Source organism: Agelaius phoeniceus, chromosome 2, assembly GCF_051311805.1.
Source record: "Agelaius phoeniceus isolate bAgePho1 chromosome 2, bAgePho1.hap1, whole genome shotgun sequence".
In the NCBI taxonomy this organism is placed as follows: Eukaryota; Metazoa; Chordata; class Aves; order Passeriformes; family Icteridae; genus Agelaius; species Agelaius phoeniceus.
The window spans coordinates 96,188,239-96,201,530 of NC_135266.1; the positions used below are offsets into that span (position 1 = coordinate 96,188,239).

At 47.8% G+C, this 13,292-nt stretch overlaps 1 long non-coding RNA gene across 1 annotated transcript; it reads left to right on the forward strand.

The window, feature by feature from the left end:
* Window positions 1-149: 149 nt before the first annotated feature.
* Window positions 150-5,028, forward strand: LOC143693389 (uncharacterized). The gene is made up of 2 exons (XR_013181025.1): window positions 150-783; window positions 976-5,028. It is a non-coding gene; the product is annotated as an uncharacterized LOC143693389 (long non-coding RNA).
* The last annotated feature ends 8,264 nt before the right edge of the window (window positions 5,029-13,292 follow it).

Consider the following 13,292-nt stretch of genomic DNA (forward strand, 5'->3'; position numbering starts at 1 on the left):
TACGCCGCGAGCTCCGCCCTGCCCGCGCTGCCGCCAATGCGGATCCGCCGAGCGCTCCGCGGGCGGAGCCCGTGGCGGGCGGGGCGCGGTGGGGGCGCGCCGACGGTGGGAGCGTCAAGGAGGGGGCGGGGGGCTGCGGCACCGGCGCCGGGGGGAAGGGTGGGTGTGGGCGCCCGCTGCTCACCGGAGCTCCGACCTGCTGGGCCGGACAGGTGTGTGCGTGTTACCGCGGGGGTGCGCGTCCCTTGCCCGGCTGAAGCTGCGGGCGCGTGTGCGCGCACCCGCACACCTGTGCGCGCGCTGGTCCGCACACGTGCCCGCCCGTTCCCGGTATTCCTGCCCCGCCCGCTCCCTGCGGTCCCTGCTCCCCGCAGCAGAGCCGGTCGGCTGGGCGCTGCTGAGCACCGTCCCTCTCCTGTTCCTGGCGCCTCGCGTGGCCGCCCGCCCCGCTCCGCCGGGCCCGCCACACTCCAACAGGCTCACGTGTAACGCGGCTGCGGAATAATGAGCGCCGACAGCGCTCCCGTCCCGGCCCCGCGCTCCGCCGCCCGCGCCCTGGGAGCACCAGGCGGGAGGGGCCGGCAGGGGCTTCCTGGTGGCAGCGGGCCTTGCCCGTCCCCTGTGGCGGAAGGGACACGACTTGCACATGCGACAGCTGCCGCCGCCGCCCTTGCGGGATGACCTTCAGGGCGCTGCACAAACGCCACAGCCGCCGGCAGCGCACCCCTGGCCCGGCCGGGTGGGGTTGGGGGCTTCTCTGCGGAGACACCTCTGTCATCACAGGTAACCAATGTGCCTTGGTCCCCTGGTACCATTACAGGACAGTTAAATTAAATCTGTGCATCCAAGCATACTTGGGTTTACTTCTGAAATTCCTGTCGGGTTGTAATATTGTAGTCCACAGATTTTCTTGCCCTTGATACATTCTCTGAACTTTAGCTCCATCTTTCTTTTTTTTTTTTTTTCTTCCTTAAGGTCTGGAGTTGCAATGAATGCACATAAGATGAGCCTTTCCATGGTACTACCTAGCAGGTGCACATTCTGGCAGTTCCCTGCAAGAATGACCTAGCCTGGAATCAAGGACCACCCAAACTCAACATGCTCTTCTCAGGTCTCAAGAAGAAGTGGTCTGGCCACCATCATCACATACCCTTCCTAAGCCATTAAAGCTAGCATTTAGGAGCAAGCCATAATGAGGCACCCTTCTCCATGGCTACAACCCTGAACCAGCCCCTGAAGCAACAAGACCTGCTTTTTTAGGCCCTCAGTCTTACTTTGCTGGAGCCACTCTAGGTCCAGACAGGCCAGATACTCTCTATTACACTAGTTACAGCTACACTCATGGCAGTGGCTGAGGATGGCTTCCTTAGCTTTAGACATGCCACCAGACTTCTCAAAGCCCTGAAGGCTTATGGGTTAGAGGTACATGGAGGTTGTGTGCCTAGAAGACCTGGAAGTCTGTGTTTATTGGGAGTGTCTGGTTTGATGAATGCACTTTGATACATTATACATGATCAAAGGGAGCCAGGTGTGCCACACAGATTTTCATCCTGGATTAGAAGAATCAGCTCTCAGTGGTGTTTATGTGATGGAAAAGAGCCAGAGAGCTACGGAGAAGAGGATAATTGGAATCTCTCTTTTCTCCTTGGTGTTTGGGTCAGAGCTGGTCTTTTAAAGAGTCCTGGTGATGGTGGTTGATAACAAAAGCAAACACAGACAGCAGTACCTGATACCCAAGCGAACATACTCTATGCTGCAGGAAGGGCAGTATCAGTTACAACTTAAGGCAGCTGTGATTACAATCAAGCCAATAAATACACAAGCACTGCTGAAGGAAAAACCACCCATTTTTGACTCCCCAGACCACTGCACAGTTGCTGCTCTTGCCAGATAGCCTGTTTCTCTCAGCTGCTGGGCTGAGAGCTTGCTGCTGCAAGTCTGCAGTGGCAACTGAGGAGCTGAACCAACGTTCCTTCTAACGCCCTGGGTGCAATTTTATAGCTCAGGTGTCCTACCCTACAAAGGACAGCAGTTAGGGAATTATGTATGGGTGCATGGTGGTGTCATCCAGGCATGAAATCTGCTCACCAGACAGCCTGTTATGTCTCATGTTTTCTACGGGCTAGGACCCAGTTCATCTGCTCTGTGGGACAAACAGCACATGAGTTAGCTGTTTGTCCCACAGAGCAGATAACTCACAGCAGCAATCTGTGCAGCCCTCTCCTTCCTGCCTTCTGCCTGAGCAATAGGGTCGTCCAAAACAAAACAAGCATGGGACATTCAGGGAGGTTCAAGGTGACACTGAAATCAGGGAAGATTTTAATGGAGATGCACTCTACCACAGCATTATTTCCTATGACCACAGAAAGTGAGTTTGGAGAAAGCAACTAGAGAAGATCTAAAGAACTGTATTACAATTACGTAGTAAATAGCCACCCAGAAACACGATCTTCCTCCTGCAGCATGGCACGCCATCACTACAAGCTCCAGTGCTGCTGGTCGAAACCGAGCTGCAGGAGCTCCTGGCTTCATCAGTGTTTGTTCAAGGATCACTGGGAAACTCTCTCCTCTTCCTGTGAGCATTTGTATTTCTGTTTAAATACACAGACAAGTCCTGTTGGGTTGGTGGTGGCCAGAAATATCAAATCCCTGTGACTGCACAGGCTGGGGCATGCAGGATGTGGAATGGGCAAAATGCCCTTCATGAGGGTCTCAAACCATTCCTGCCAACCTTTTACAAAACTGAAGACTCTGTCCTGTGCATGCTCAGGACATGCACTTTACCTTGATGTCTGTGAATTACCCTCTCAGAATTAGCAGCACTAATAGGCAATGAGGTGCCAAATTTTATTCAAGTTTACTGTTTGTTTGGCTGCTCAGATACCAATCGGGCAGTCTCTAAGGCCACGACCGTATGATCTGATTTTTTAAGGCGATAAGGGCCTGAGGCAATGTTGGAAACTGCCAAGACCAAAATGTGCAAAGCAATGCATGTCCAGGAGATTAGCTGCAGGACGAAGGATGGGGTCAGGGAAAGCTATGCACTGACACCTAGGAAGGAACAACCTACGGGATGAAAGCTGCTAAGCATTTACCTCACTGCCTCGAGCATAGCCATCAAAGAGATTTCCTGCTTCCTTTCCATCTCCTGCTTTGTGGGACTGGAGGAAGGCATCAAGAGCAGGGAAAGGTGCTCACTATGGGGTAGGAGGGTGGACAACTCTTTCTAATGTAGCAGCAAAGAGAAATGGCCAGTGCAGAGCAAAGCAAAGTAAGGATTTGCCTGGCTTGATTTCTGCCCCTTAGTGCCATTTTTGGGGGGAAAGGAGACTGTGCTGCTAATGGTCATACAGAAACTTTGGGCAATGTGTGATCTAGAAAATCTCTGAAGATGGCTGTGGGTGATGCTGTGATGAGCAGCAGCAGAGAGGCATGCCAGGACAGGGAGCAAGTCAGGTTGTGGGATCAAGTGCAAGTTACAAGGTGACAAAAGTGTGCAAAATGGCCTCATGTCAGTACTATTCCATGGGCTGCCACTGCAAACAAATGGGAATGGGCATGCCCAGGAGCTGGAAAAAAGGCAGCTGCTCAATTGCTTGGCACCAAGCCTGCATAACACACAACAGGTGAGAGAGGACGAGGAGCTGAATGGCAGCCCTCAGACTGCTATCCAGATGCCAGATGGCAAACAGTCTGTAGTCCTCTGGTGGCCTTGAGGGGGACAGTAGTGACCCTCAAGAACTGCCCTCAGAGTCCCAGCAAAGTACATTCCATTGTTTGGTGCCCATGCCAGCTTTTTGGTCCTGCAGGACACTGCCTTGGGATTGTCCTCCAATTTTCTGCCTGGGATGTTCAGGAGAAAAAAGTCCCATTCAGGGGCTGCTACACATAACACTGGCTCAAACAGGGTATGTTGTCTCCCAGGACAACACTGTCTTTCAAGTCTTCCTCCTTCCTCTCCTTGTCCCTCTTACAGGTATGGGGTCACTAGCGATTAGATTTACAGACATGTGCAATTGGTTCTCTGAGCACAATGACTGCACAATTTAAACAGATTAACTGCATATAGTTGTGCAAGGTGAGGTAACTAAAAGGTCAAGGATTCATGAACTAGTAGGCCCTGAGAAAGTAGATATGTGTAGAAATAACCTCCTCCCAAATTCAGACATGGGGACACTATTCTTTTCCTTAATGTCAGTTTTAGTTATGGTAGAGTGCCTCCACAGCTCACTCTTGGCAAAATGAGGTGTAAGACAACAGCCGATAAAACAGTTAAGTGACACTAAGGAGCATGTATGGATGGAAAACCAAAAAGTATCTGAGGCATTTGCCCAAAACTTCTTTTGCTGAAGAGGAAAACAAATAGCAGACATCAGCTGATCATGCTAAAGAGGATGGCATCCATCAGCTGGATTAAATGGTAACCAGGGAACAACAAAGACAATTTGGAGACAAAGAATGACTTGGTTGGAAAGACTGTATAAAAGAAAAATAAAAACCAGAAACGGGTCAGGGAAAGGCCTCAGACTGTCAGAATCCAGTCTGGCACATCACAGCCTTTGTGGAGGTCAGATGCAGCAGTTCCCCATCCATGTGACACCATCAGCAGCAGGCACCCAGTGCATGGCCTGGGGCCTGACCCCATGGGGTGCAGCATGTGGGACTCACACTCTGGGAGGGGGTGAGACCTGCTGGTGACCCTGCCTGCCAGCAGATGCATTAGCTGATTGTTGGGAGTGGTGTGGGCACCCCCAGAGCTGGAGTGGCCACAACTCCAGTGGGAAAAGGACATAACTGGGGGAGCTGTGCTCCCAGAAGTGACTCCCATGCCAGTGAGAGAGGGGTTGATGCCCACATGTCTGGGGATTACTTACAAAGGTGTGTTTAGGAACCAGCAGGAATTTATAAGTGTTTTCTAAGGGTCTAACCTAGTGATTGAACTGCTGTATTGCTGACATAGACCCTGAATATATAGTTCATGGATTGTCCATTAATTACATGTCCTTAATAAATCAATAAACCCTTTCAGTCCTGATTTGGTTTAATTTACGTGAGCTGAGCCACTTTTCCCTGCCACAATGACCAGCTGATGCAGTCTTTTGACCAGTCCTTGGAGGGAGAAAGTCTAAATGCTCAGTGATAAAAAAAAAGATTTGTTTTATGTTGAACTGGTGACTGTGTGCAGAACAAAGGAAGGGTTTTGGGGTGGGCTGGATGGCAGGTGAAGACAGAAAAGGGGGATGCAATAGAGACTACATGATGTGTGCCTGGTGTTTGACAACTGGAATAAATACTTCTGGTGGACAGTGTGGGGTTCTGGTGATTGCCACAGTGAAACCTGCCAGCTACCAACACTGTTCTGATGGAGACAAAGGCAACAGAAAGTTGGAAAGGCAGCAGAAGTCATATCATATTGCCAGAATTTTGCTTTTGGGCTTAGATGGAAAAAATTACTCTGATCTCACAGAAAATAATATGAAAATACTGTCTTCCATGAAACCTGCCCTGTTTTCCTAGGCACATCTGGAAGTGATCACCACACAGGGAAGCAGCATTACCCAGGAACTAGCTATGAAGCTATCAAGAGCACATGTTTTGTGATAATAGGCACCTGGAACCTTACTGGAGCAGTAGCTAGCTTCCTGGTATGCAGCCACCAAGCTCAGGCAGCTACATGAGCTCCTGATGCAGCCAGCAGCTACAAGTTTGAGGCATTGATACTGCTTCAACCCTGCTGGTCCAAAAAAATTGTCCCCATTTTGCTCCTACTGGGTATCGAAGCACTGTGCACCATCTCAACAGCTGCCAGCACTTTTCTGTTCAGGCAGTAAGATCACAGGACTTCATTCTCCACTTGGCCCTGATCATAAGCCCCATACAGGGTTTCTGATGAAGGTTGTATTTGGGCACCAGCCTGCTTGTCTGCTCCAGTTAGAGCTCTGCTGTCTCCAGTGCCAGCTAGCCTGGGACATCTAGCAGGAAACCAAGTCAAAGAACAAGAACTAAATAAACTCCAAAACTATTTTGAGGCCTTCTCTAAAAGAAAAAGAAAACCATTTTCTTTTCTAAAAAGAAAAAAATCAGAGTGGAAAAACAGGTTTTTTTAGCCATCAGGAGCAAGGCTTATCTAAGCAGCACCACACAGGACCTGGCAATGGGAATGGTAAGTTCAGGTTCAACTTGTTCCTAAACATCAGTGGGATGGTGCATGATTTACAATGCCTGCCAGAGGCCTTTCTCCTTCTCCTCATCAGAGATCTTTTCCCTGAAACTATTCACAGATGTATGTGGTAATTTTAAAGATTGCTCCAGCATTGTCCATACTAGAACTTCTTACCAGCTGAAGGTGGATGTCTCTGCAAACCAGAGAGCCTGCTGTCCACTGGGGCCTTCTTGGTGGACTTTGGTTTGGCTTGGGTTGTCTGGTTCCACTGTGACATCCTGCAGTGACCAACACTGCACCCTCACTTGAAGTGACACTTGATGTGTAAAAACCAAACACATTTTCACTGGAGAATCCCTCTACAGTCCTGAACATCCAGTTATTATGACCACAGACATCATGCAGCTGTGATGGAAGCTGTCTGCTTTCATTTCACTTGTATGAATTTGGTGGCATGGTAACCACTTTGGAGTCTGAAATTCCTTTTTCTCATTAAGCCAGTCCCATGGACTGCAGCACACTACACAGCCTGAGAGGCATTATCATGCAGGCCAAAGGGGACAGACACATCCAACAGGTGCTTAAAAAGCACTTTTCTCATTATAATTCTCATATAATTTTTTATTATAATTAGTAGGAGTTAAGAACCTGACCTGTGTGAATGATTTAAAAAGATGGATGAGCCTCAGTGTGTTTTTAGATGCTTGTATACCTTGGAAAATCTGTTTTGCCTTTGTGCTCAGATAAGCAGGATATGTTTGACATGGACATTTGTACCAGATCAGTGTCAAAGTGAATCCATCTTGCAACATCATGATGGGACCTGGGCACTTATGTTGCTGGTGGCCACAGACTGATCAGGCATTTCTTAGAAACTCTCAATCCTGGCTAAATAAAATATGACAAGTGACTGCGACGGAGAAGTGAACACCATGAGCAAACAGCTCCACTCATATGTCTGCCCTAACAACGGGACAGGTCATGTGCTGTGATGCTGCTGTTATTGACATAAGGTGATACCTTTGTTTTTCCCTTCCTCCCTCTTTATCAGCTGAATAACACAAATCCTTGGAGGATATAATCATGACAAGACCTCCAAGTCAGCTAGTTTTGAGTTATACTTTTTCTTTCACAGGAAACATCCCCAAAATACCAACATGCAAATGTGTTCTTCTGCATGTTAAAAGAATTCACCAGGCAACCAGGACCAGGAAATGAATAGAAATTTCTTTTTCTCCCCACCCATATTTCCTTTTGGAAAAGCAGTCACTATCGGTAATCAAAGATTAGCTCTATTGCCTGATATTCAAAGCGCTTCACAAATGAACACTCCTTACCAAAATGGTCTTAGCTAACCAGTTTTGTTACAAGCTAGTTTTGGTCACTTGTAAGCACATAAGACCGGCAACACCTGGAACATGCCAAAGGTCCATTTAATCCAGTGTGTCTTCTCCAGCTGCGGTCAGTACCAAATATTTAGAAAAAGAGCCTAAGAAGAGGGCAGGTACACAGTGACCAGTGTGATCTCCCAGGTGCTAGGAATCTGTCACCTAGGGATTTCCCAAGGCAGGGAGTACACTGGCAGCTAAGTAAACTGGGCGTACTCCCCAGCCTAATCTGTGGCTCACTTTGGAGAAGCAGTTTGTATCTGGCAAATTGCACCTCACCCTCCAGCCTAATGGTGTGACTGCAGCCCCTGCAAGTTCACCTGGGTTGTTGTAGTGTGTTTTTATACTTTGTAATACTTTGAAGTAGCTTTGTTTTGTATCCCCATATTTTTCCCAAATGGTTTATCCCAGACTGCACCCCCCTCCCTTTACCTGTGTTATCCCTCTCCCTGGATGAGATCATCCACAAATCCCCACCCTGGCTCTCTGTCAATCACTCAGCATCCCATCCCCTCCATCTAGAAGCTTCGGTCCAGGTTGTCAAGCGATTAGCCAGAGGCTAGGGGTCAACCCCCCAAGCCTTGCCCCATACACTGTCCTAAATGTCTATCCCCCAGTACCCACCCCTTAGGGTCACTTATTGGTTGGTAAAATGTTATCTACTTTTGGTTTCCACCTCCCTTTAAATGTAACCTTGGCACATCTCCCGGGGGTCTCAGCAGGAGGCCCCCTGAGGAGTAGGAGCTCCCCAGAGCCCCTGAATAAAACCTTGGATTAACCCCTGCTAAGAGTCGGCCCTTTCTCTTCTACCGATGTCTCTGGTGTCTCTTCTGCTGCAAAGGCGACCAGCCCAGGTGCCCTCAGTACCCTCGGGGCACAGAGAGTGTCTCCCCACTGTCGGCCATGTTGGGGCTGCCCCCCCCGTGTCTGCTGACTCGGGACTGGCCGAGGGTTCCTAAGAGGCTCACAGAGGGACAGAGACACTGGGTGAGCTTTAGAGTCCAGTGGGGTGCAGGGGTGTGGGAGGTGTCACCACAGCCACACACTGCACAGAAAGAGCCAGCACTGGCCTGTCAGTGGTGCATTTCACCACGGCCCAGCAAGAGGGTTCAGAGCTGTCCCTGGTCTGGCTGAGTAAGTCACCATTAGCCTCAGAGTGCCCACAGATCAGCCTTCCCATGGGTGTGCAGTTATAGGTGAACCATAAACCTCAGTGGACACACCTGATGAGGGAAATACCGTACCTGTCTTACTGTCACGCTGCTATTTGAGCATCCACGTGTCAACACCACCAGAAAACAAACAACCTGCAGCACAAGGGTGCACAAAGAGAATCTTTTTCCTTCTTCAGATGCAGCCTCCTAGCCCATGGGAATCGCTTCCCATTTTTCCGGCAAAATGACCAGCTGAGTTGGCCTTTGTGTCACCTGTGGTGACTCACCGGCTCACTGCTCTGCCCTTGCTGCATGAGGCTTGCCACATGGAATGACACATTCTGCTAGGCCCATACTTAATTTATAACTGCTAACTAATTGCATAATGGATTAGATAGCAATGTCCCTGGTCTATATTGTGTTCAAAATGCCATCTGGAAGTAGGCTGGTGTGGTTAGTAAGATGGCTGCTCTCTTAAACCTGATACCTTTGTAAGAGAATCTGTCCCAGCATTATTGATGAGGCAGAACTGTACAATAAAGATGTGTATTTTATTCTCCAGGAGAAGGTTTTTGAGATGGCAAACATTTGGTCATTGGGAAAGCTGATCGGTGTGCTTCATTCCCATGGCAAGCACTGGGATGAATATCCTGTTATAAATATAAAGCAAATAGTTTACTCAAAGAGCTTTAAATGTCATCAGTCTCTTAGAAAATGCATGTCAGTAGTGCTCATGTGACTCTGAAAGCAGTGTGGCTGTTTAGTATAACTTTTGCCTCCACTTAGGCCCACTGGGTGTCCATGAGTGAGAGCAGCTGTCTGTATAACTGACAGCCCTGTTCAGGTCAGGGAGGCTCTGACCCGCCTCTGAACTGACAGTCTGAAGCACTGTTCAGATACTGCTGTTTCAGTTCTTCCACGTTTATCTTGGGGATCAGATTTCCAGGAATCTGCTGCAGTTGAGTTCCCCTAATGAAATGGCACAGGAAAGTCACTCACATCAGGCACTGAACAGCCCTGCAAATCCTTTTCTCCCCCCTGGACTTCCAAGCACACTAAAGACTAAGTGCACATCCATGGTTCTGGCCCTGTTTCTGGTAGGTGCATGTGGGACATGGGGAGCTGGTGGCAGAAGAAAGAGCAGAGCCAGTGTTTTGCCACCTCAGATATGGCTCCATGCAGGTGACAGTACTGTCCTTGCCAGCTGGCAGGTGTCTAGAGAGGCTGCAGCTGGGAGCCTTGCACAGAACCATGAGCAGCTGCCCAGAGCCTGTGTCTGCTGCACTTAGGAGAGAGGGCTGTGCATGTCTGGCCCTGTGCCTCCGGCAGAGCAAAGTGCTTTGTAGGTATTGGGGAATTGGGTCTGGCAGCAGCACCCTCCTAAGACAGGGAAGTCCCCAGATCATCAGTGAGAGAAACTGTGGGTTTACCTACATGGAGATGCTCCTGAAACCTAATTTGAATGAACTTTGCAAGTGATGAAACTTTAAAAATTTATTTAAACCACATTAAAGCCACATGTCGGCACTTTCGATTAAGAAGACTATTTGATTTAACTCACCCTAATTAAAGGTGTCCACTTTAATACAATTGACTCACCTGTTTAAAATACATGCCTTTATTTCACTTAGATGACTTTTCCCCTCCATTTTCTTTTGTAAAGCTATTCAAGAGAGAGAAGGGTCTTGTATGGGATTAGCTAAAAGAGGTGTCAGGAGCAGAAATGGGGGAGAATAGACATACACAAGTACTCAGGGAAGAAGCTTTTCTCTCCACTGTCATTCTTCCCCTTCAGGAGTTGTCTTCTGCTGATCTAGCACTCTTTTTCTACCCTTTCCACATTAGGCTTTGCAACAGACCTGAACAGGAGAGGCAAGATGGGAAGAGCAAGATAGTGGTTGCCTTGTCTGGCTCCAAGCAACACTGTGCAAAAAATTCATGAAAATGCCACAGTCCCTTGAGACTGCAGTCTAGGGATCATTTATTATGCCCTTCCAGCACAACACAGACAGTATAATTTCATTCCATTACTTCTTGAGTCTGCCTGATAGTTTATCTTTGGCTGAAACATAAAGTCAGGTATTTGTTGCAGTCAAATTTTCCAGGCATTTTGCTGGATACATGCTTTCAATTGAAATCAGTTTTGCTTTTAGAAAACTACTCTTTTATAATCTTTTACCCTCTGACAGACATGCCTTTCTGAGCAAAATCATAGTCATTGCCTTCTTGGGGGTGCAGCTTTGGTCTATAAGCAGTTTAAGAAACCTAAAGGGAGAACACCAATATTTTTTCAGGGGGCTGAAATTTTTATACCAGCAAACTTCTCCTAACCTCAAATGCCTTCTCTTATTGTCACTGCTATTCCTAGGTTCTTGAGGACATAAGGTGAGTCCTTTTTTTATCGTAATGTGTCAGCAAAATCTGGAAGCTTTGCAGGGTGGTGCCAGCCTCAGGCCTGCCGCAGGAGCCAAAAGGAAGATTTGGTGGGCAGCTTCAAGATTTCTTCATATATAAGCCACAAACTTAGCCTTTTCTGTTTCATCACTCAAATGGCAGCATGAGGCTGGGCAGTGCAAAAAGATGCAGACGCACATTGGAATAAAGCATAAAAACGAGCAAGACAGAAAAATGCCTCTCTAGGGTAGGTAATTACCCTTAAATCTTTCAGTCTTAATTCAAGACTTAATTAATTCAAATATAAGACCACCCTCACTGTGCTGCACTGTCTCAGCATTCTGGGATAATCAGAAATGCTCAGAACATGTGAGCAGTTCTCCAGTGCTGGATCTTAACATGATACTAAGGACAAGAGTCCAATACTTCTTACCTTTCCCCCAGGCAGAAAGCAAGAGATGGGAAAAGTGATTTAGCCTTGTTCACAATAGACAGATGTTTACCAGGGCACTGGAGACAGCACTCACAAATCAAATTATAGTGACGTGTTTGGACCATGACTCATGGACCCATATGGCCAAAGCCAGGGGTCCACAGCAGAGCTGGGCACAGTTGTCAGATAAAGGTCTACAGACATGGTCTTCTCTTGCAACATTCATGGACACCCACCCATCCTGCCTTTCTACTGCCAGGACCCCTTGGGTCTAGACCTTTCCTCAGGCTGCCAGTCCTCCATCTGGAAAACTACAATGCTCTGAAAATCCCTGTAGAAACAAAGTTTGAGTTATTAACCCATCAAGGACCTATGCCCAGGCCCGTCTTACAGTACCCTTACATGAAGACAAATAAAACACAGTATTAACTAAGCCTAAGATAAATGCACTTGTTTGCCTAATTTTCTCATTTGCCACAGGAAAAAATTGGAATTATTCTTTCTGAGCAAATGAGATTTAGCTTTTCTCATCAGCTTTTCATAATCTGTAGTGCACAGATTAGGAGGAAAGGATTTGCAGGAATTTTGGCTGAAAGTAAAATGACTAAAGGTCAAAACCCAGAGCAAAAGAAGCCTTCACTGGTCCAGATAAGTTTCCAGCCTCCTTCTATCACCCTTGACTTCATGAGGAGTTTAAAAATTGCAAAAAATGACAGAACCAGCCAAATCCTTACCTAGGTAGTGGAATGTGCTGTTAAGGTCAGATGCTGTGACTCACACAGGCTGGTCTACTGTAAATAACCAACTTACAAATGAAGGGCTTATCTGTACTGAAGTGTCACTTTTAGCTTGGTTACATCAATTCAGATCACTGTGGTGAACTTTATGTGACACTAGAGCTGTGAAATCTCCCACAACCTAAGGCAGACACGGGATGTATGACATATCCTGGGGCATCCTGCATACAGTCAGACCTAAAGGACCATCCATTCTTCTCCAAGACACTGCACCTTTCACTGCACTGTGCCTGTATGCTGGAATTGAAATAAGCTGAGGTGAATGCACCCTTAAGCACATGAATGCAGTATCCTGAATCAGAGGCTGGTCAGAAGCCTCTCATGTGTCATCCTCAAGCCTAAACTTTGCACTAGATGCGTGCCTCTCCTAGGAGCTGCACCAAGGACACCAGACTACTGCATGGACAGAGCAGGTGCCAGCAGCACACAGCTGGAGCCACAGCCAGGCTGGACTGCATGCCCTTATCATCTCTGCACTGCATGATCTGTGAGGTGGGGCTCGCCTCTGCAGCAGTGAAAGCCACGGAGAAGAGCACCTCAAAAGGAAACTAGTTCTTGAGACAAGTTTTGTTTTGTTTTGTTTTTTTGCTGACATAACTGTGTCAGCACTATGGCGTTCACAAGCTCTTTTTTTCACACTCCTATCCAGCTCAGCTTCATGAGCAAAATGGTGAAATGTAGGCCAATGCTCTACAGAGCCAGCAAATCCTTTTTATTTCTGTGAGACCAATGAAATATATACATCTGATCACAGGCAGTGAATGTTACAGCCCATGGCCAGTGGAAGCAGAACATGCTTCATGGAGTGCTGCTTTTGGGGAAGTGGGACACATTTACTTGTGGTCAAGTGAATGCCCTGGAGTGTGGGCAGGGCTCTGGGGACTCGAAGTGAAGGTCACCCTCACTTGCCTCCCACATGGCCTGCCTTCCCCACTCTGCAGCTTTGGGACACTGGCCCAGAGG